Source organism: Lissotriton helveticus, chromosome 1_1 (assembly GCF_964261635.1).
Source record: "Lissotriton helveticus chromosome 1_1, aLisHel1.1, whole genome shotgun sequence".
NCBI lineage: Eukaryota > Metazoa > Chordata > Amphibia > Caudata > Salamandridae > Lissotriton > Lissotriton helveticus.
The window spans coordinates 587,431,280-587,456,300 of NC_136057.1; positions in this window are offsets into that span (position 1 = coordinate 587,431,280).

Sequence of the window (25,021 nt, forward strand, 5' to 3'; positions counted from 1 at the left end):
AATGAAAACAGACAATCATTTCATTGCAATGTCGGCACCATCTTAGGTTTAAATGTTTTTCAAATTCAAATGATATTTTATTTATTACGTTGGACCACTATGCTATTCCACTTGTTGTTATAATTTCATATTTTTACATTTCTTATAATGTCTTCTTTTCCTAGCGGGTGTTTGGGAGATTCTACTTGTTTTTAGCCATACAACCTGAATGGGCTATCTTCCCTTTATCTCATCAATCCCTATGCTCACACTGAAGGAAGCATTCAAGGTTTATCCGTGTGCTCAGTATCTCGCCCTGTATGGGCTTTCAGTAAACTATGTAAATGACAGTATTATGTCTTCCTATAAGTGAACACTCAATTCTCCGCTCCTGTTCAGAGTTTTCGTCTGCAAATCAATTATATAGCGCAATTCCAACCTTCTCAGCCTCTACTCTCTATTATTACCTCTCACCTCCTGGGGTACATGGTCTAGACAGAAACATTTCAATACTTTTCTATTGCACTGATGATATCGTTCAAAATGCCTGGCCACTGGGTAAGTCACATCCTCATTATTGATCGTTCTCATACATTCCAAAAATTCACTGCTTTGTTGCATGGATCATGCTCCCTTTGTATTTCAGTCCATATGGACAAATTAGGCAATAGATGTGCAAGTTGTGAGACAGTTCATATATTTCTGTATCCGCTTTGGTTCTTTCAAGCCTAGTATTTCATAGGTGAATACCTTATTATTGAATGCACAGGCTTTACATTTACTGCACTAATAAAAACGTGTCAGTATGACTTCCAAAGGAGATGCCAGTGGCTCTATGACTGCTAGATACAGTGAACTGAACTGAAAGCACTGTGTGCCTCTAGAAAGTTCTAGACAGGGAAATCAGCCATGACTCAATGCTTCGTAGAGGGGTTACTGTTAGATGACCTCAGGAAAACCTCAGGATCAGATGAACATGAGAGAGTGGGTGGTGCAGGGACAGAAGATAGGCCAGGAGGGAGACCCCTCTTTGATCTAGAATCTAACCCTGCCCAGGTGGAGCCTGATGACTCCCACCTGGACAATTCAGACCTCCCAGAGGAGAACACAGAGGGCTTACAGAATGCCCACTTTGATCCTCCTGGGAAGGTGCAGAGTAGACCAAGGAGGTCTAGATCCTCCTCTGCAGAATCCAATGTCTCAGGACAGTCAGTAGTGACCTCCATTTCTCAGAGAAGGGGGAACACTTTGGATAGGGAGTACTAACTCCTTGAGCTTGACAAAGCTAGGCTTCGGCTCAGGCAAGAGTAGTTGGCCCTTGACAGAGAGTCCCTAGAAGTCCAGAGAACTAGCAAAAAGTTGGGACTACAGTACCATGCTTGCAGCAACAGTGTCCCTAGACTTAAGGAACATTCCTTTGAACATAGGAACCTGAACAAGATTATCCCTCCCTACCATGTTGGGGATGACATCCACAAATGGATAACTGCTTTAGAGAGGGCCTGTAAAGTTCCGAAGGCCCCTCAAGAGCAGTAGGCAGCTATCTTGTGGCTTTCCTTTGCTGACAAATGTAGAGTTTGGCTCCTCACTCTAATAGAGGAAGATGCTGATAATTACTCAGTTCTGATGGGTTTGGCTTAACCACAGGAACAATACAGGATTATGGTGAGAGACACCCAGAAAGCACAGACCCAGGACTAGGTAGACTTTGTGGCTAGTGCTATTAAGGCTCAGGAAGGTTGGTTGCTTGGCAGCAAACTGCATGACTACCCAGGATTGTATAATTTGATTATGAGGGAGCAGATCCTTAATAATTGTCAGAACCAGCTTTTGCATCAGTACCTGGTAGACTCAGATCTAACTTCTCCCCAAGAATTGGGAAAGAAGGCAAATAAGAGGGTCAGAACCAGGATGAAGCAGAAAAAACAGAACAATAGTGGAGACCAGAAGAAGCAAGATTCTTCAAAAACTCAAGATAAGGGTGGGTACAAGGGCCAATAACAGAAAGAGTTTTCTCAAGGGCCCCCAAAAACCTATATCGTGGGGGAGTCACAATCCAACAAGAAAGGCAAAAGAAACCTTGGTGTTATCTCTGTAAACAGAAGACCCATTGGACAAGGGATGCTGATTGTCCAAAGGCCAATGAATCTACTACTAAGACAACTGCACCTCTAGCTCCAGTACAAGTGGTAGTACAGCAACCAAGGGATTAGTAGGGTTAAACTTGGGTTCTGAGGTGGGTTCTCATTTAGTCTGAACTCCAGCACAGGCTGTTGTAGTCTGTGATGTTGGCATTGATCTTGCCACCTTACTTGTCAGTCCCAGTAACCTGGGAAAGTATAGACAACAGCCTTTAATTAATGGACAGGAGGCAATTGCCTACAGGGACACAGTGGCCAGTGTTACAATGGTAACAGAGAAACTTGTGTCTCCTGACCAGATCATACTTGGACAAATGTACTAAGTGACCAATGCTAGCAATGTCAGGACTGATCATTCCTTGGCAGTTGTTAATTTCAGCTGGGGAAGGGTAACGGGACTTAAAAAGGTTGTGGTATCTTCAGACTTCCCTCTGGATTGCTTTTTGGGCAATGATTTGGAAACTTCCGCCTGGGTTAAAGTGGAGCTAAGAACTCATGCAAAAATGTTGGGCATCTCTGCAAGTGTGTTTACTGTGACCAATTCACAAGCATAACAGCTGTCCTCTGAACAGTCCCTGGGTCCTGGAAAAATGGACCAGGTGCCTTCCAAGAAGAGGAGCAGAGGGGGCAATGCTGGGCCTATCCCTCAGACTCAGGGTGAGGGTCAGTCTCTTGAGGGAGATAATCGTGTGTACGGTGAAGGAACTGCCCCAGATGTACTTGAACCTGATCAGATCAGGTTGAGTTCTTGGGGGCAGGGGACCCTTTCATAGCAGATCTGAGTTTGGAACAACATACCTGCTCCTCTCCGGAACCCCAGAAAGCTGCTGCTGAGGCTACTGGAAATGTCAATGGGTCCCATAGGATCTAATGGGAGAAAGAACTTCCGTACTCAGAGGTTAGAGGCCCCAAGCCTGGTCCACCAGGAAGGTTGGTTATACCTCAGATATTTAGAGGTTTCCTGCTTACCCTCGCACATGACATTCCCCTAGCAGGACACTTAGGGCAAAGCAAGACTTGGGACACGCTTGTCCCTCACTTTCACTGGCCTCACATGTCTGAGGACACAAAGGAGTTTTGTCACTCCAGTACCACCTGCCATGCCAAGGTGGTATCACAAAGGCCCCCCTTGATCCCACTTCTAGTAGTTGGGGTTCCCCTTGAGAGTGTTGGGATTGATATCATTGGTCCCATGAACCCTCCAACTGCATGTGGGCACAGTTACATTCTAGTGGTGGTGGACCATGACACTAGGTACCCAGAGGCCATACTTCTTAGGACCACTACAGCTCCTGTGGTGGCTAGGGCCCTCTCAGGAATTTTTTCCTGAGTGAGCTTCCCTAGGAGGTCTTGACTGACAGAGGAAACAACTAAATGCCAAGTTATATTACTGCAATGTGGAAAGAGTGTGGGGTGAATTACAAATTCACCAAACCCTACCATCCTCAGTGCAATGGGTTAGTTGAACGATTCAACAAAAACCTAAAGGATATGATCATGGGACTCACAGAAAAGCTTAGGCGAAAATTGGGATGTGCTTCTGCCCTGCCTTCTCTTTGCCTACAGAGAGGTCCCTCAGAAGGGAGTTGGCTACAGCCCCTTCAAACTTCTGTTTGAGCATCCAGTTAGGGGTCCCTTGTGTTTGGTGAAGCAGGGATGGGAGTTACCTCTCAAACCTCCCAAACAGGGCATATTGGACTATGTACTTTGTCAGTGATCCAGCATGACTGAGTACTTGAAGAAAACCCTGAGGCAAGCCAAGATCTCCAGAAAGCTTGGCATGACCAAAAGGCTATCTTGGCTGTTTATAGGGTGATTCATGTGAACAGGCTAAAACATTTTGTTGACAGGCTAACATGGGCTTGCTCATGGCAACTGATGAGGGACAGGAGTAGAGAGTGACCCTTTCCCTGATCATCTCTCATAAAACCCTGATGATGGATCAGGTGATTGAGTAGCCTTGGCAGGCAGCCTCACTGAGCAGCAGCATATTGCAGGAAGGTCGTCAATCAATTCAGGCATATGTTCTCTCTGACTCCAAGTCAAACTACCTGGTGTACCCATGAAGTGGACACAGGTGAGAGTCTAGCTGTCAAGAATAAAATCTACAGGCAGCCTAACTATGTCAGAGATTGCATCAATACATTGGTCCCAAAGATGTTGGAGTTGGGAGTAATTGAACCCTCAGATAGCCCTTGGGCTAACTCAATAGTCCTGGTACCTAAACCTCATACCAAAGGTGAAAAAAGAGAGATGGGGGTTTGTGTGGACTACAGGGGACTCAATGCAGTCACTAGGACTGATGCTCACCCAATTCCAAGGGCAGATGAGCTTATTGACACTTTGACCTCAGCCAGGTTCTGTCGTGTATTTCTATAGGTTCTGAATCAGTCCCCCTATTCCTGACCCTATTCTGGTTAAACTAACTATCAAGTTAACTAACAGTCAGCCCATGAGGCAAGAAAACCCCCATGATGCAGATACCGTTATCTGACGCAGTCACACTACGGCACAGGAACGTGTTATCTGATTAGGTCATAACGCTTGAGATCTAATTAGACAAGCGACATTCCTCCAGCCCCTGATAAGGCATACGACGTTCTCATAACAAATCAAACCTATGACAACCTGGAAAATCCGTGCGGCCATTGTTTTGATTTCACAGAGAACTTTTGCAAAAGAATGTGCTAACGAGCAAGTCGTATGACATCTTTATTGACGTACCTATGTCCATCCTTACGTCAATCTCGGCACCTTTAAGGTATAAATATTGCCGACCTTGCCCTATGCAAACACACGCGTGGTGACAAGACGGAGCAGCCATACTTGCCGAAGCCGAGAGCAGAAGCAGACCCCGCAGGCAGCAGCCCCGCCTTCCTGACGCGCTGAGAGACGCGCTGCTATCTCAAGCCGAGAGACCCAGCACCGGTGCTTCCGGGTAGCCCTCGCAGGCAGCCTGGAATATCGAGAGCAGAGAAAGAGATACCATTCCTCATTTCATCCTAACTTCCAGGTACAGAACTGAATAACCCCTCCTAGAGAATTCTTTAGTTATTCACTTGGCAAAAACAAACTTAACTTAAACTGTAACTTTCTATTCCCGCCCACGTATTAGACTTAGGTCAGGTACACGGGGTAGGCGTATTTAGAAACACCAGTTGAGTGCGTTTAGTCAAATGTATATGTGTATGTAAATATATTTTAATCATTTTAAACATCATATGGCTCAGAAACCATATCAATGTTTTTACAGTATTATTTTGTACTATTGCTTTTAACGTATGCACTTTACTTAACTATAAGTATTGCAATAATATCAATCCATTTCTCTTGTACGAGAAAAGAGACTGATCAATAAATAACATCTTTTATTGAACACGCCCGTCTCTTCCTTTTCTCTACATTCTGATGAGACTAAGAATGCACGTACTGACTGAGTAAAATAATTGCCTTGTGCTCACACGACTCTTGAGATTGATTCTTGATTAGGGGAGAGCAAAGTTGTCATGTTCTATGGTTGTCAGAAACTAAATCCCTTCTTGTCTAATCAGGGGAGTTAATTCCTTCCTTGAACATTCGAGAAAGTTTCTAGCGAACTCTGAGCTTAGCTGGCAAACCCAAAAATTAAGTCTAGTATCGACAGTAGTAGACCTAGTTAACGTCTGGCCTAGGCCTTTACTGCTGTAGGTACTATTCCAATGCGCAGAGCCTATTGGGAAAATAGGAGCTACACTACATGGCGCCCAACTTGTTTGGAAAGGGCGATAAAACTAACGTAAGACATTTAGAGTAACTCAGTCGTGCTTTCTCACTCAGACCCCTTTTCCCAAATACTCCAAAGACGTCTGGAGTGGGTGAAAGGTTATAATATCCTCCAAAACCTCGCAGGAGGGAACTCCTATGTATGGTTCTTGGTCTAGTCAACGTTGAAGGATAAAACAGTTCCAAAATATTGTGCATCTAATCTCTGTTTCCATAAAGAAACCTGATCTGCAAATAAACATAATACCATCCTGTCAGCAAAATGGACAGCGATGAAGAACGAGAGGTTACTAGATTAGCTACTGAAATAGCAGATGCTGATGCTACCATGCAAGCAGCAGACGCGGATATAATACTCATTCCGGTCGCCAAAAGGAGATCTATAACCTTAAAACTTATAGAAAATGGACTGACACCTAGAGGTGGCACAGTCATATTCGTAATCGAGGCACACGAATATCGGCAGACAGAGGTATACTATACATGGATACATTTTCCAGCAGCTAATACTATAACAAAGTACTTCCACTATTACAAAGTTGAGGAACCTCCTAATGAGTACACTCCTTTCGAGGAAGTGGAAGTACCACTCAAATTCCAAGAGCATTTGCTCTTATTTGATGGCGCCCTAAAACATAATAATCACATTACAAGGCTCGGTCCTTTAGGAAGACCAGGAGCAACGTGGCCGGTCCTAGCCGGATACACACCATATCCAGACATCGAAAGAATGCCTGCAGCAGAGCTGTTAATACAGCTAAAACAACTACTAAAAATTCACAGACAATTAGTTCAGTATGTAATGCGGACTTCAACAATTCAGCCAGCGATTAAACTTCCACAGCTGACCCCTCACCAGGGGAACACAAATAAAATTACACCACAGAACATCCAATCCTGCCTAGGTAAAGTTCCAGCTAAACGGGAACAGATACCATTCTGGTTGGCACAAAAAATTACCCAAATAGAGGCGGTGTTTCCTGACACCACCCCATTAGAAAAACACAGAATTCTGACTATATGTCTCCCAATGGGAATCGCACCACACATTGAGGACTGTGACACTTGGGGTACAGTCTTTGCTTCTATCTACACAAAAACGCACGGTGTTCCATCCATTTCGGTAATACCAGATGTGCTAAAACAAATTCAAGATGAATACGGTCCAGAACCTGCTTTAACTCTTGGTATGAAATTACTAAAAGACTTCAAGCAGGTCTCGGCTATATTACTAGCCAACATAAAGGGTGAAGCAGCAAACGTGGCGATCCGCCAGAGGTTAAAAGAGACAGATATAGCAGACCAACCAGCTGAAATTGCCAGAATCATAGAAAAATCCTATGAAGAACTAGGCAGAGATAGTCTAGGTGGAATACCAGTAAAACCGCAACTGACTACAAGTCCAGAAAAAATATTTTTTAATAATAATAATTCACCAAACAAGAACTGGGATGGAAACAAACAATCCAATCCTAAAGAAAAGAAATTCCAGTCCAGAGGAAGGTCTCCTAGGCGAAGAGAGAAATCTCCAAACCCGAGACAAAGGTCACCTCAGAGTGAACCCTCTGGGAATAGATATAACCTTAGAAATAGGGATAATATTAAAAAACCTGATAGATATCAAGACATTGATACACGTCCCTCTCAATCTTTTCAGACTTCCTCGCAGAAATCGGAAAGAAGAGGACGATCAGAAGAGCACGCCAAGTCCAAAGACAAGGAACCTGCTCAACTGAAAAAGAAATTACAATTTCCCAAAAAGAAGGTAGCCAGTATCAAGGTAGTTAACAATGCCGAGAATACTGAGGACACAACTGAAAAACGGAGAATGGGCTCAGACAATGCTAGACAGCGCAGCAGAGGTGAGCATAGCTCGCAAAGTCCTGATGAATCATCTGGAGACAGTGGACACGAATGAATACCTTCAAGTGGAAACTGCAGATACCAGAGTTAGCAAGCCCCACAAAATATACGAGATAACATTACGTATAGAGGGAGATAAGACTAGGAAAATAAGGGGACTATTTTGGGATAACCTATCCAAAGGCTATGACATCCTTCTAGCTGAAAAAGACTGGCCACCAGAGTTTGTCAGGGAGTGCCCTCATGGCGAAGAAGTAATTATGCCTGCCTTCTCGAATCAAATACCGATTCATAAAAAATATACACTTGCTAGAAAGTGGGCAGTGGCCTTAGCACCTGCTTTATATAAAAATCATGTAGGATGGGATGAGGATTCTCCTAGTCACAAAATCCAGTTAAAATCACAACCTACTGCACAAAGGCAGTACCCAATTAAGCAAGAAGCTAAAAAACAAGTAAATGAAATACTAGATCAGCTAGAATACCAGGGGGTGATTGAAACTTGCACCTCACAAATGAACAATCCTTTGTTTCCGGTCTCCAAACCAGACAATTCGTACCGTCTAGTTTTGGATTACCGACACCTTAACACATGTTGCAAAACTTTTGCAGTGCAAAACTCACACAGTGCTGCACTAATGAATAACATAGTGCGCAAAAAATACAAAACAACCTTGGACATCTCCAACGGATTCTTTTGTCAAAACATAGCACCAGAGAGCAGATATTTAACTGCATTCTCAGTAAATGGCACTCAAAAACAATTCTGTCGGTTAGCCCAGGGGTACAAGAACAGCCCGGGGGTATTCTCAGCAAGAGTAACAGAATTACTACAACTATATGATGATGAAGCATTATCTTATGTCGATGACATTTACTTAACAGATGATGACTTGGAGACTCACTTGAAAAGAGTGAACACCATAATACTTGGTTTCGCTGCAGAGGGTTACAAATTCAACTTCAAAAAGTCCAGAATTGCCCATCTGACGGTCCTATTCTTAGGATATGAGTTATCAAGTGAAGGCAAAAGCCTGGCAGACAATTTCCTAGAGAAATGTGCCGTAATCCAAGCTCCTAAAACACTAAAAAACCTACAGTCAATTCTAGGCTTCCTAAATTTCGGAAGAACATATATTGCAAATTACGCAGAAAGGGTCAAACCCCTTTATGATCTAATTAAACCAGACTTTAAAAGATCCAGTTGGACTCAAGCACACACAGAAATTTTGAGATCCTTACAAACAGACATGCTAATTAAAACAAAATTAGAAACCCGTGATAATACACGCAACCTTGTGATCCGAGTCATCCCAGGGAGATGCGGATTCACATACCTAACCTCTAATGAGGGAGATAAGGTACCAATTGCATTCAAATCACATTTGTACACAAAAGCTGAACAGAGATTCAACAACAAAGGAAAAATTGTTCAAGCAGTTCAAACCGCAATAGCTAGAGAAAAAGACATAGCTGACGGTAGACATATCACAGTCAGAACAGCTGAATCAGCCTTTGAGGCATTAACAACACCGTGTAATTTACCAACAACAACATTGGATCCAGAATGGTTACAATGGGTAAATTCAATCACAACGGACAAAGTATATTACTTCTTTGATCCAGAACTAGAAGAATTGAAAAATCTAAAATATGAAAAGACGTATCCTCTGCCAATCGACATTCTGCCTCTACGACATTACGCCTGTGTAATATATACAGACGGACATGCTCAACCCTCAGTTTGGGGAGAACATGCATACAATCCCACATGTGAGATTACAAAAGAAGTGTGGCACGGAGGTAAACTAAGACCTCTATAAACAAAATCACACTCAGTAGAAACTAATTCAGAACTACAAACTGAAATATTAGCTTTGAAAATGGCGCTAGATAATGCGGATCACGAATTCCCGACACTTATAGTGTCAGATTCATATTTCTGCGTCAAAGCATATAACAAGGATTTGCAGACCTGGATTCAGAACGGTTACAAAGATGACACGGATGCACCAATAAAGCAGAGACTGCTCTGGGAACAGGTAGCTCTTTTGAAAAAAGAACTACCAAAGACTCACGTGACACACTCACTGAGTCACCAGCGTGATGGCGTTCACGTTGTAGGGAATTCATTGGCTGAAACAGCCGCAGCGGCAGCCAGTAAACCGGCTCCCGTAGATCGAAAAAAGCGTACATTAAAATACATTGACGGCGAAACATTGCTGGCGGTGAAAACGTCATCAAAAGGCGACTGCTCAGCGTTACCGATCAACTATCCACTCAATTACACATACATCATAGATGCAAACTCCATTCCTTTTGCTCGAATCCCTGGAGTGGGGGATAGAGTGATTCCAAACATGGACAGGAGAAACTTGTTAATCGCAGACGCACACATAGGCGAGGGTCTCAGACACCATAAATTAAAAGATTCTCTGGAAGAATTACAATCACGGTACTGGTGGCCAGGCATGAGCCTGCACTACACCATGTTTGTAAAAAACTGCCCAAACTGCAACAGAGATCGCAGTGGGGAGAGAAGCAGTTTAATACCTCGTCGTAGCAAGGCGGATAATATTACCAACAAAAAGAATGGCTTGCGATTAACATATCCAGGCTAGTTTCCACTTATAATGTAGATCAACAGCACTCGGCTGACGTCCGGACTGTTATACAAGATTTGCGAGTCTAAATGGCATATACGCTAAGAGCATGCTACGTTCGACCATTTTTTTCTTTTTCTCAGGCAATCCAGCCTGGGGGGGGGAAAGAATGGCCAAATGAGCACAGCCCAGCGGGAATCTTCTCACTTCCTTCCTGAGGGTATGGGATGGTGTAAAGAAAAAACCAAGACAGAAAGCAATCTATAATAGAAAGGATATTAGGTTCGGGAGCTGGGTGGGTCAAACATCTAATAAGTGTCCAACGTAGTCTAAATAACTTGCCAAGAAATTCTCTGAAGGGATTCAGTCCGTACGAATTATTATTCGGAACTAGGATGTTGATCTCTGACCTTGATAGTCAGACTTCAGTGGTAACAGAAAAAAGCTTTGATGTCAAAGACCGTTTGGCTATTTTGCAGGACTTAAACAAAACAAGAAAAGACCTGAGCAACATACAGTTGAAACAACAGCCAACGACCACTGAAGATTCACCACCTGTCCCAGCAAGACCTGTCTGGATTCCAAAAGTCGGGGATCTAGTCAGGGAGAAGATCGCGGTAAAGAAGGAATTTGGGCCTTCTTACAGAAAAGCAGTTCCTGTCTTGTCTGTCAACGGGACAAGATCAGTTGTACTACCGCCACTTGCTGGAAAAAAGGAGAACCGAGTTGTATCCATCGACCTGGTAAAACCACAACATGTGGCCGATAACCAACGGTAGGCCAAGTGGACTCCCAATAAGTAGCAGAACACCAAGGTTTGCTACCAGTACAGAGGTCCTATCAAAGAGGCTCATCACATTCGAAACGCCTACAGAAGAACAACAAGGACTATGCAACAATGCAATAGAACTAAGACCTCTGAAAACCCAAATAAAGACATTTAGCAGAGACACACCAATCTATACAGAAGTACCAAGTGAAAATGCAAGAAACAAAAATCCTGAACCAATTGGAACAATTGATAGAACTGCATCTGGTTACTTCATCAACTTCGATGATTCCTCTGACGGCTTCAGTGAACAAAAGACACAGCCATCACCAAAATCCTTTAAAGACAAAGCAAAGGAACTTTTGAAACAACTAAAAGAAACATATCTGATTTCTCCATGGATTGAATTTTGGGTGGGTTTTGGTGCATTTATCCTCATACTTTGGCTCATCATGGTATTTACCTTGGGACGCTTCATTGAGGGAAAATATGCTAAAATGGACACAGCAAGTCAGAACATCAACTTGGTCCTCAAACCACACACATCTTCACACGTCGAGAAACAAGAACTTTCTTCAGAACTTTCTACAGCCAACTTCACAGCAATTCCAATACCTGGTGGGGTAGCCTGGGACAACACTGACCATGAAATTTATGGTCCGGTCGAGATCCTGAAATATCCACACCAAATCAAGATCTCCTTGAGTGACTTTGCAAAACCAAACTCATTTGCTGATGATTGGGACTTTGAAAGTATTAACAATATGATGTCTGACTTAGTAATGTCTGCTAAATTTACAAAACATGATTATTTGCAGGGTTCTACAAATTATGACAGCATGTACTGCTATAACCATTATGGTAACCATTTCTTGCATAAATCTGCACAACCTAGAAATGTTTTAAATTTTAATCAATGGGAACATTGTGCTACACCTCCAAAAGGGAGCTCAAGAACCGTGTATGGCAAATATTCATATTTTTCAGGTTTTAACACAAGTAATGCGGAAACATTTTATTTTAAATTGTCAAACAAGACAGGGACCAAAACCATGATAACCAACACAAAATTGATTTATTCTGACTTATTCTTTGAACAAATGAATACTTTTGGATTTAATTATTGGGACAAAAATGTTGATTTGAAAAGTGTTTGGGGTACAAAAGAATGGCAAGTACAGGGTATAGAAGCTTTGTTTAGAGCCTGCATGATCCCAGAACAAATGATATTTTTAAATGACACTGTTCAACAAACCACCTGTCTTGGCTTAGCCAAAATCAAAGATTTAAATAACCTGTCTATTCCAAAGCCAACAATGTTTAGCAATAACTCTGATACAGATGAAGAAATAGACATAAACCATATACTTAACCAAAACAGAACACATCCTGATTGGAAACAATGGTTGATCTGGCCCACAGATACAAATAACTGTCAAGATAGATTCCTGAATAAAACACAGGGTTTCAAAATGACCAGGCCAGACCCTAGATATCCCCAAAGACATCACCCAGGGATAATAACAACCTACAGTGTGGGCAAATTATGCCTTCAATGGCTACAAACTTCCACACTGCCTGAAATTAAGCAACACCTAACTTTACTTACTGATGGTGCTGACTTGCGTGATTTCATACTGGGACCACGCAAACAGCGTCAAAAGCGTTTCATAGCAGCCTCTGTATATGCAGCATACAATGAGGCCTGGAAGGTTACTCAAATTGAGACAGCAGAAAGAATACGGGAAATTGACCGTATTAATTTGGGAAAATCACTTTCTGTAGTGGACAATGGGTTAATGACTCTGTCCTCCAGAATTTTTTCATTGGACAGCATTGTGTCTTCAGCAATCAGGTACCCGTGCCTTACAAAAAAATAATTCATGTGTCCTCATGTAACGCAACTGGTGCTATGTAAAGCGCTCTGATACCCGATACTTTGGGTCAAGTTCGCGCTATATAAAACTTTGTAAAATAAAACAAAATAAAATAAAAATTATTGTCCATTTCAAACCAGTTCTGGGAGTCATTGGCTCCTGCTCTGGCACAAAACTTGACAAAGGACATGGGAGTAACCGCCCCCCTGTTCAGACCCTGCCCTGGGATGCTCCCCTGAATCTTCCCAACCCTTTCCCTAGGGTACTGAAGGGCTTACCTGGGTGTAGGTACTTAGATTAGTCGTGGGATAAGATTCGGATCAGACACCACTGCACTTCTACCAACTGGGCACTCTGGACTTCGCTGGACTTCGTTTGGGCCGGACTTCGTCTTCCTCCCAGTCTGCTGCATTGTCTGTGCCTGTGCATCATACCGGAACCTTCCAAAGCCTGTGAAGCAGCAAAGACACCTGAAGTAGTCTCCCTTGGAGTGAAGAAGTCACTCCCCTGCATTTGCAGGCACTGCAACTAAGTCGATCAGTCTGCAGATCCTGAGCTCCTCTGGACTCTGTGGACTGTAAAAAATAGGTGGTGGTTTTACCCAGCTCCTGAGGCCGGCCCTGCTCTCTCACCAAGTTTGAGGCCAGTATCCCTCATGGGGGTTGCAATAACTGAACCCCTGTGCACTGTGTCCAATTTGCAGTTGCAAAGGCTTGTTGGCATCTTTGCGAAAAGATCTTCGGGCTCCAAGTAGCCCCAACCTTGAGCGCCTTCAGTGACCAGAATCTTTAGCCACACTGCAATGTGTGCATTGCGGCCTGTATCTTTTGGTGAGCTACTTGAGGTCCTCTCGTGACTCCAGTGCCTCCGGCCTGTGGGTCCACTTGAGGGTCACAGTTGCTACTTTTGGACTCCCCTGATTGCTCCCACCTGCCCTGACTCCCCTTCCTTTGGTGAGTCCCCTGGACCTTGCAGGTCCCATTGTTGCTCCTTCTTTGATTCCTGTGTGGCTTGCCTTTGCCAAGCCTTGTTGGAACTCCTGCTGGAACCCGACCCCTCAGAACTCGACATCCTTCATGGGACAGCTCGTGCATGGCTCCTGGTCCTCCTCAGCATTGCCTGGTCCTCACAGCTGCAGAGTCAAGATCATCATCATCCATCCTGCAACACCCGACAACAGAGGGCACTTGTCTTTCAAGTCTCCTGGTCACCCCTGAGTGACATAGACTCTGTCTCCTCTGCTTGCAGGCACCTCTCATCAAGAATCCATCATAGGATTCCACCTGACACTTTCCCGTTCTTCACCAGCGGAATTTTCCTGAAGTCCTCCATTGGGTTTGACTGCTGTTTCCGACACCACTTCACACGTATGCACCCGGTTTCCCTGCTGTAGATAACGTGGGTACCCGGGTATCAACGGGTGGGGTGGGGTGGCTCACCAACCTTCTGTCTTCCACAGGGTTTCTTCAGGGTCCACTGGGAAGGGTCCTTAATCTTTAAAAATCCAACCGCGACTTGCACATAGCGTTGTACGGAGCACGCTGTTGTGCTTCCACACTGCACACGCTCTCCATGGGGTCCCTATCTACTCACCGTGGGTGGTCCCTTAGGGTCCCAGCACTTCTACATCCTCTCAACACTGTCTTGACTCGAGTTGTGGTTCTTCTACCACTTTATTAGTACATGGTTTGGTCCGCCCCTGGGGCCGCTGTGCATTTTGTGCTATTTACTTTGTTTCTTTGTTAAAGTATTGTGTGCATTGTCTTTATCTCCATGTTGGGTATACTGGAACATACTAAAGAGTATTATATAATAAATACATATTTTTTTAAATACTTGGTGTGGTTCTTTTTCGACTAACCCATACTATAAGATTGCATTCTGGTAAAACAAGCTGCTTTACACTCCTTTTGGACTAAGCCCGAAGGCTGCTCTCCACAGCTACCACGTAGAGAGCATCCTAAGGTTGTCTAACACCTCTTAAGTCATCATAAGGGTTGTCTGGACTGGTGCAAGGTGTCCACTTACATAAGTGGACATCATATATCAGGCCAGCTTCACACAGAGGTATATACCCCCTCTAGGCATTTAGAAGGCCTCAACTGTAACCACATGACTGGAGAGGCTATTCCCTGAGCAATCATTGGAGATCCATAGGTACCCTATGTGAAACCTAGGGAGAGGCGGAACATTCTGTTTGTAGCCTTCTTAGAAAGATCCGGGGTTTTTAGTCAAAGTGCATGTGTGTTTAGGGATTTGAAGTGCCACATGTCTCCCTACAGCTATGGCCATCAATTCCCTGGATGCTCCAAAGCCATTAATGGCGAACCGCCTGTGATGACGCATGTGACATAGAGCCAGCTGGAGCTCCCTTTTAAGATGTATTTAGTACAAAAGATTTCTCATAAGCGCTGTGCAGGCGAAACCTACAAATGAGTACCGCAATGAACGTCCAGTTCTGAACAGTATACTTGTAAAATAGTTGTTTGTAGACTTCTAGGGTGCTTGGGTATGGTATTATGCAGTTGATAGGACATGATCATACAGATGCAAAGTAAGAGACTTAATCTCAAGGTTTTTCGGATTTTGATATTTGGGAGCCTGATAAAAACACAGGGGGCAAGATATCAATGGCAGGTGAAAAGTCCTGGCTGCATGCTGTCCCTATGGAGCAATCATAATCCTACATGACCCTGCAGTTGTATTGTACTGCAGGAGTGAGGAGTAGAGTTTGGTGCAATCAGTGTATTCCTCGTGGGTGCATGTTTCTATTCTAAATCATATGGTAAGAAGAAACGTGTTTTTAAAAATATATATTTTTTATTTACCAACATGAAAGAGAATTGGAAAAGAAAAGTAGCAGGATATACATTTAAATAGTCGATCAATTATACTGGCTTACACTTGCAGCATCCGAAGATAAACACACTTCGGAGATACTAATTCTCCCCCCTTATTTAAAAAAAAAATTATAATAAAAATAAGCATTGTGTGCAATCTCTTTATTTTATTATGGTTACCGAGTGGTGTATTGGAAAGAAAGACATGTTGTGCTGAAATCTGCTCTAATTCAAAATCGGGGCATTTACAGTAGCAACAGTATATTCCTGCTGCTGAATGTGGTATGCTCTAATACGTCTTCCCAGAGGAGCGGTGTGGTACTTCAAATTGCTGTGCTGTGTTTACATTTGTGGTGGATGAAAAATGTCTCTCAGTGCCAGTATTTTTTCTGAAGTGGCAACTATTATATGGAAAGGAGAACATGAATATATTGTGGTCTACTTTAATTTCTAGTTGATAGCGATCAGTTGTAGGAGCGATGAATTACGGGGATCGTGCTGCAGCTGAAAACATGGGGAAAGAGACTAAAGGGGTAATTACAGTGACAGACGGACTTCAGTCCGTCCACCATTGTCCCGGTGATGGCGACCTGCCGCCTATAAGGTGGCGATCCCGCACCAGAGATTGTAATGCGTCCACCATAACATCGGCCGCAAAAGGCAGTGTTAACATTGTGGCGGGTGGGGCTGGCTGCGGCACCCACCGCAATGGTAAAAATGCAGGTTTTGCTTTTTTCTGCACTACGTGGTAGGCACCAGGCGGTGCCTGCCACCTGGTATAGGGAAATGTAGGGGGGCACCATCCACCTGCCCTTGCACAAGGGGGCCCACAACGGGCCCTCAAAGTACATGCTGCCAGCCTTTCCATGGAGGTTGAAAGGCAATGGAAAGGTTGCCGGGCATCCAGCATCCTGATCTGGCGGGCGGTACCTGCTAGGCACCGGCACCATTCTGTGGATGCGGCACGGTCCGACAGGCAGTCGTAATGATTGCCTCTGTCAGACCGGTGTGGATGGGCTTTCCGCCCGCCAGGCACACCGCCTGCCATCTCAATTGGCAGGTGGTAATTGGCCTTACAATGGCAGTGAACCCCCCACCGGCAGCCAGCCGGTGGTGGGTTCACTGCCATCGCAGTCAGCCTCTAAGTCTCTGCTGTAGGATAACCTACTTGTCATTCGTGTTCCCTCAGCGTTCCAACCTAGATCATCCTCATCCATCCTGAAGAGAGGAGGTGGTGTAAAAAAACATGGATTTTTAAGCCCTGCATAATTACGGCTGAATTGTTGAAGTGGTATCTGGTGAGGCTAACCACCACAAAAAGGTCCAAAAGTTCCACTTTCTTTGCCTAATTACTAGAATGGTTCACAAAAGTTGTTGTCTTGATGATAGTTGACATAGAAGTGGCCGATAAAATGCGATATTCTTTAAAGAATGGAAAAAAAACATAGAATAATGGGAAACAAAAAATAGAACACAACCTGTGCATGCAAAACCATTTCCACAAAAGTGGATGGAAAAAGTACTTGAGCCCTGGGAAACTGATGAGAGAAGTACAGGAGGAAAAAGGCAGGATCAACCGGAAACAGTATGCTAAGGCTAACCGAAATGAAGGAAAAGTAAGTGGCAAGCACAGAAGCCAATGAAAAGCAAGTAAAGTAAGGGGGGCAGGATGTAAGCCCATGCAAGATATATTTAATACAATAGATTTCACAAGCACAGCACAAGAGCTGTGCAGGCAAAACCTAAAAAGGGGGGTCCGATAACACCCTTGCACGCCAATGCATTTTACATGGACATGTAAATGTTAGTAATATCTGTTAGCGCTGTAATTGTGAAGTGGTTTTGAGGTAGTACAGTGGTACACTGCGATGACAAGTCATTATCTGATTGGATAATGACTGTTTTAACAAAAAGAGCAGATATACCTATGTCCACTTCCAGAAAATTTAAATAGGTTTGGAACAACAATAAAACCTACGATTACCAATGTTTAAGGCCCTAAGCCGCAACTATTCAAAAATCTACTAAAAGGATAATGGCTAATATCTTCACTTTAGAGCTAATATATTATTTTCTGAATCAAACTCAGAAAATTTAAAGCAGTTGTGGGGGCAAGCACTGCTGCAAGAAGAAAGTCTAACAGACTCCATGAAATTATTAAATAAATACCAGCTTGCACCATCCAATGCAATTAACAACAGGGAACAGTATCGGTTGGATCTGATATTAAAGGTTTTTAATATGGTAACCAGGCTTCTACATCCTACTTTTAAGACTTATTACCCATCCCATCTTGAAGTGCTTAGCATGCAAGGAGATTTCCCCGACTTCTACCAGCCTCAGTTCACTGGCAGGTGGACCTCATAGAAACCTGAGGTAAAATGCAGCTATGTATCCTCTTTTATTGATTGTGTTTCTTCCTTCCGGGACAATTATCCACCAAATAAAACCACTATCCAGAAAATTGGCTTTCCCAATCTGGTGATAATTTCACCTGGGAGACTGGGTCCTAAGATTGTGTCATAAGCAACTTATGTGATCCCAGGTGATTCCAAAAGGGCGGCGATGCTAGTTCCCAAATCCTCCTCAGTCTTGCCCTTGGTTTACAGGAGGAGACACTGCTCTGGTGGCAAATCCCAGGGGAAAGAGTTTTGGGATGGAGAGAGCATGTAGAGTCAAATATAGTGTGGCTTATCTACTCATCAGCAACACCGAAGCAGGCATTCATATCAGTCTGATGAATGGTACCAGCAGATATGGTACCTATAAAAAAAGAAATAGGAAGACTTTGATCTAGTATTAACTCGATCTTTAAAGGTATCACCTCACAAAAGCTTTTCAAATTTCAACAAACCTTTAGTTTTTTTGTTGTTCTATTTTCATTTTGAATGTCCATAGAGGCTCCTATACCAAAATGTTCAAAACTGTAGTGAATATGATTTCAGCATCAAACCCACAAGCACATTTGGATGGGGTTAGCTTCACCCAAGTCCTCTCTGGCAGAGCCCTGCCAACAGTATGTGCAAGTGGGGTGGTATGGCTTGATCAGCGAAACTTGAAAACACTGGGTGGATAGTGTATTCAGGGAGAGGCTGTAGCTTGGCAGTGACTGGATTAAGTATCTTGATAATGTCATAAGGACGAGGGGGGAGGAGAACATGGCGGCGGTCTGCTGAACTGCCGCGGCGCTCCATGACTCAGGTTGCCGTTCTGCCCTTCTGAGCCCCGATTTTTCACCGCAATAATCACGTACCTGCATTTGGAAAGTACGATGAGGCAGTGTGAGTGGGGGAAGTGAGGAAGACGCTGTTGGTAGACAGGCGAGCTGAACTTTGTCTCCGCCGCCGGTATACCACTCCAGAGGTCTGTCTTCCGTTTCTATGACGGGGTTTGCCGACGAAAATTGCAGCGTCCAGTGTGGCGTCCAAGGCTTGGTGAGAACGGGTTTAGCGGTCGGATGCAGACTCGGGTGCAGCAACAGCGCGCTCTCAAGTTTGGTAGCGCCTGGGACATCAGTTTTTCCGTTTGTTCTGCGAGTGTGGTCCTTGGCAGCCCTGGAGCTGCGTCGAGGAAGGAAAGCACGCAGCTTGGTGCGCGCTTCTTGTGTAGGCGTTACAACAGGTCGATTTTTGAGGTCTTACCTGTTAGATACGGCAGGAAGTGTTAAAGCTGGGGGTGCGTCTGACAGCCAGCACAAAGAGAGCGAGTCGGAAGAAGGGAGTGCCTTTGAAGATCCTGTGGGCACTGCGGAAGCACCAAAGGAAGGTTTGGATCTGCATCAATCACCCTTTCAGCAGCAGTCTAAAGGTAAGGGGAGGAACAAACGTAGAAGGGGCAAACCGCTGCTCAGAGCGCAGTCGAGGGAGCTAGCCCCTAGCGTTGATCTAGATACCCGCCCTGCATCACCCCCTAAAGGTAAGAGAACTTCTTCCTATCTCTCAACTGAAGTCAAAGCCAAAGGTGATAGAGGGAAAGTGAGGGGCAAGGCCTTCCCTAAACGCAATCCTGCAGCTGCGCCCGCTGTTGGTTCCAAGATTACCCCCTCTTTACGCTCATGCTTCAAGGCTTTACCACTGGTCTTGAGACTTACTGAGCCTCAAACCATGGCGAATCTTAAGGGGTCAGAAATGGAGGTTCTTGACAAACAAGTATTAGTTTCATCTCCTACTGAGCATTCTCCTCCTGGTACTAGCCAGATCTTTACTCCAACAACGACAGATGATTTGGTATTGTCTCCTGTTTTTATAGGACCATCATTAAAACAACTTTCTTCTAGTATAGAAGTTACTAATAATGATGAGCTTGGAAATGAGTGTGACGGGCACAATGCGGCAGGGAGCCTTTCAGACAACTCAATCTCCCTTCTTCCTACTCCCCTAGTTGAGCCTCAGCAGCTAGTGCAACCGGTGTATACTGATAAGGGAACTGCAGATGGCGCAGATTTGGTAGTCTTACCTGGAGTACCTTTAGATCAGGCCCAGCAGCCTCCAAATCCAGAAACGTTTATATCGTTGGAGGGAGGAGGCATTACGGCTGCTTCCCTGCTCACAATGTTTTCAACCTTGTCGAGTGACATAAAAAGGGGTTTTGAGGAATCTGCAACCATTCAGCGGGAGATTCGAAACTACTGTGAGACTCTCGATAATAAAATGATGGGTTAACATCCAGGACAGGAGTGTTGGAAGAGACCGTGGGTGCAATGCCGTTACACCTGGACAAAGCGGTGGAAGACATTGGCAAGTTAAAGAAGGAGGATCAAGCCCTCCTGGACAGGATGGAAGTGTTAGAGAATAATGCTAGAAGGAGCAATATCCGAATTCTCAATATTCCGGAAGGTTCAGAGGGGTCTGATATCAAGACGTTCATTACACAACTATTGAAAGATACTCTCTCTTTCAATCAATCCTTGGAGGTGCTTGCCAGGGACGTCCAGCGGATCCATAGGGATCCCTTCAAACAAAACCCACAAAGGTCAAAACCTCGAAAAATCTTGGTTAACTTTCATACGTATGCCCTTAAAGTACAGATCTTAAATCTAGCCTTAAAACAGAAGTCTCTACCTGGCAAGGGTTTTACTTTTCTCATAAGGTTTGACCTATCGAGGATCACGCTGGAAAAGCAATGGGAGTTTGGCAGGCGTATGGACGCCTTTAAGAAGTTGGGTGCCACAGTTTAGCTCATCTTCCCAGCCTCATTAAGAGTGATGCACAACAACAAGATGATGAATATTAAATCAGTTCAAGCCGCTGACGAGCTCCTTTTAGATCTGGGTAATAAGGGATCAGGTAAATAGGATTTGGTTTTGGTCCCCTTTAGAGAATTAGATTAAACTAGGGGAATCTTACTATCTTGAAGTTAGCGTGCATCTTAAAAATATCAAACTAAGATAGGAAGAAATGAAATGTATTATAAGGAGTTTATCGGTACTAAAGTAAAAAAAAAAAAAAGAGGAAAACAAGCAGGAGAGGAAGAGGATAAGGGAGAAAATGGAAAAAAAATGAGTTAGGGAAAAAAAAAAGGGGGAAAGGAATTTTCTTGTCTTACTATATTTACGGGTATCTTCTCGTGTTTTCACTCTTGTTGCACTATTCGCTAATCACTGATCTTTACTTTACCACTTTATTACTTTATATAAGTTAGGTTTGGGGCGGGTGAGGGGTAGTGGTAACCTGAGGCAGGGGTGCTATTCTACTGGAACTAATCCGGTTAGATATAGCACGGGTTCTCCATGGGCTGGGGGGTGGAGGGGGGAGGGGGCACAGGGACAGTGGGGGGGAAAGAATATACAGAAAATTCCTCATTTGTCATTGTTATGCTTCCTTACACTTTGTCGGTTACACATCTTTTTGTGCTGTGCTACTAAATTTAATGGGGGTGGCCTGCTTAGCGGCATTTTTCTTGCTCCTTTCTTGTCTCTAATTGAGGTTGGAGGGGGGTCTCGAACATTCATGATGGCCAATCTAAAGATACTATCATGGAATGTTAATGGTTTGCAAACTAAGGCTAGAGCCAGAACCTTGATGCAGTACCTTAGAGATTCCGATGCTCAGGTAATCATCCTTTAGGAGACACATTTGGTTCAGGTAGAAATCGAAGCATTGGTTAAGGTTAATAAATGGATTGATTTCGCGATTTCTACTTCTCAGTCCCTGACATCTAGAGGGGTATCGCTTATTTTTAAGAAAAGTCTTAGGGGTAGGCTTTTGGACTCGAAGGTCGATCCGGAGGGTAGATGGGTTATTGCTTCCTTGGTGATATTGAGTTTTCATCTGACCATAGTTGGATACTATGGTCCTAACCAAGATGATCCATCTGCTCTGAAAACCATCTTCTCCCATCTTCTGTCCTTCCCTGAGCCGGTACTATTTGCAGGGGACTTTAATATAGTGTTAGACCCCATTTTAGACAAATCTCCTAACAATCGATCCAAAGTCCCGTCAAAATCAAGATCCTTTTTGCTGAATGCAATGAAGCAATATGGATACGTGGATATTTGGAGGTTAAGGTCCGGCCAGCAACAGGGTTTTTCTTTTAGGAATTATAAGTACCATCACCAATCGAGAATAGACTTTATACTGATTAATCAGAGATTGGTAGACACTGTTAAGACCATCAAATACCTTCCCCTACACCTATCAGATCATTCGGCGGTGTTGTTGGAACTTATAATATCATTAGCAGTGCCAGCAAGGATCTGGTCGTTTGATCGTTCGCTACTCTCCCACTCTGAAGATCTTCTTATTTTAAAGACCGAGGTAGCGTCCTTTATAGAAATAAATGTAGGTTCGGCCGGAGTAGGACTCGTCTGGGACTCTCTCAAGGCATTTTTAAGGGGCTTAATTACAAACAAAGTTGCCTATAGAAGAAGAGAGTATAGAGAGGCAGTGGCCTCTGTTGAGGCGAGTATAGCTAAGGTCCAATCAGACATTGACTCTAATACCATCTGTACGGATCATGCTCAGTCATCTTTACGAGAACAAATACTTTCCTTAAAGGGTCATTTAGCCTCAATTCTAAATCAGAGGATACAGGAAAGATGGGAGGCCAGTAAAATTGCACATTTCCAGTATGGGGAAAGTGCTGGGAAACTACTGGCTTGGAAAGCCAAAACGGATCAGGTCCATAATAACATCGGCATGATTAAAGTAAACAATGTCCCTCTGTCTGCAGATAGTGATATCAGAGAAGCCTTCAGAGATTATTTTCAGGACATATATCATGAGAACAAGGTATTGGATCCTGATTTAATTAAAGATTGGCTTGATAAAATCTCTCTCCCACGCCTCTCTGTTGATCAGAGAGAGATGTTAGATAGAGAAATATCTGAGGGAGAAGTGATGACAGCAATTCGGAAGGCCAAGAAGGGGAAGGCGTCCGGGCCAGATGGCCTACCTGCTGAAATCTATAAAAACCTGGAACAAGAACTTGTTCCTTTTTTGACAACCCTGTTTAATCAGATACTCTTGAATGGGGTCCCTCCTCCAGTATCATGGAATAATGCTTCCATTACTGTAATATTAAAACCTGGGAAGCCATCATCAGCATGTGGTTCATATAGACCAATCTCGATTTTAAATGGAGATTGTAAACTATTCTCCTTGGTTCTTGCGGATAGACTAGCCTCAGTCGCTCCCACAATTTTACATCCAGATCAGAGGGGGTTCGTTAGGGGGCGACAGCTTTTTAAATTATCTTATGATCTATTGGGAGCAATAGATTTAGCTGTCTTGGAATCCCTTCCTTTGGCCACCCTTATGTTGGACGCCACCAAGGCCGTCGACAGGGTCAATTGGTTGTACCTGTCGGAGGCCTTGGCTAAATTCAATGTGGGGAGCCGTTTTCGTCAGGCGATTAGTCTTCTGTACCAGCACCCTACTGCCTGTGTTCTGGTCAATGGGATCTTATCTGACCCTTTTAATATCTCCAGTGGTACCCGGCAGGGCTGCCCTCTCTCCCCACTCCTTTTTGACTTACATGCCGAACCCTTTGCCCAGACTTTGAGGGATAATGTTAACATCAGGGGTTTTGTATGTAGGGGTTGGGAGAGAAAGGTGGCCCTGTACGCGGACGATATCCTCATTTTCACGTCTGCACCTAATTTGGCCCTTCCGGTAATTTTCAAGTTGGCATCAGAATTTGGTGAGGTGTCGGGCTATGAAATTAACACAACAAAGACTGAGATGATGACTTGGAATATTGACCAGAACTCCCTAAGTCCTGATGTATGACCGAGCAAGGGGATGAGGTATTTAGGACTGGAGGTTGGTGAGGATATTGATCAGATTGCTTCCAATAACTTCTCGAGGGTGGCTAAGGAATGTCGCAAGTTGCTTCAAAATTGGGCTCATCTTCCATTATCTTTATTGGGTAGGGTGAATCTTATCAAAATGTCCATCTTACCCAAAATAACTTTTTTATTTAATATTATACCTTTATATTTTGAACCTTCCTTAATTAAAAAATTACAGGCCGACATTAACTCTTTTATTTGGAATAAACATCTTCCAAGAATTTCTTGGAAAAAAATTAGGAGACGTAGGGATAAGGGTGGCCTTGCTGCATCAGACTTGCAGATCTATGCCTGGGCTTTTCAGCTAGCACATGCTAGGATGTTATTAAAGAATCCAACTGATCTTCTATTAGGCTATATATACTCTACATTGTTGTTGGCAGAGGGTGTGAGCCAGTCATGTTTTCTTTTTAAATTTGGAGATCCCAAGTTTAAAAAAAAAATCAAGCTGAAGATTTTACGGGGCATGGCAAGAATATGGGCTGAGTTGACAAAATCTATTAAGATAGGGTACTATGGTAGTAGAGCGCCTTTGTGGGGTCTTCCCAACCGTCCGACCTGGTTGGATGATACACTTGCTCAACCTATCAGAGATGCGGGCCTTTTGGTGTGGGGAGATTTATTTGTTGATGGTGTTCTTTTACCCTGGGAGTCTTTACGAAATACAATAGGTCCGAATTTTGCGAGACTTAAATATCTACAAATATCCAGCTGGTCTAGATCATACAGTACTTTACCATCTCAAGGACCTAAATTTCCGTTGGGCTCACACAGTTATCTTATCACCCTTCTACTGGACAAGCCCCTGTTTAAAAAAGAAATTTCATCTTGGTACAATTTAATTCTGGAAGAACTGGACGGTGAATTTTTGTTACCAGATCAGCTTTGGGCATCGCA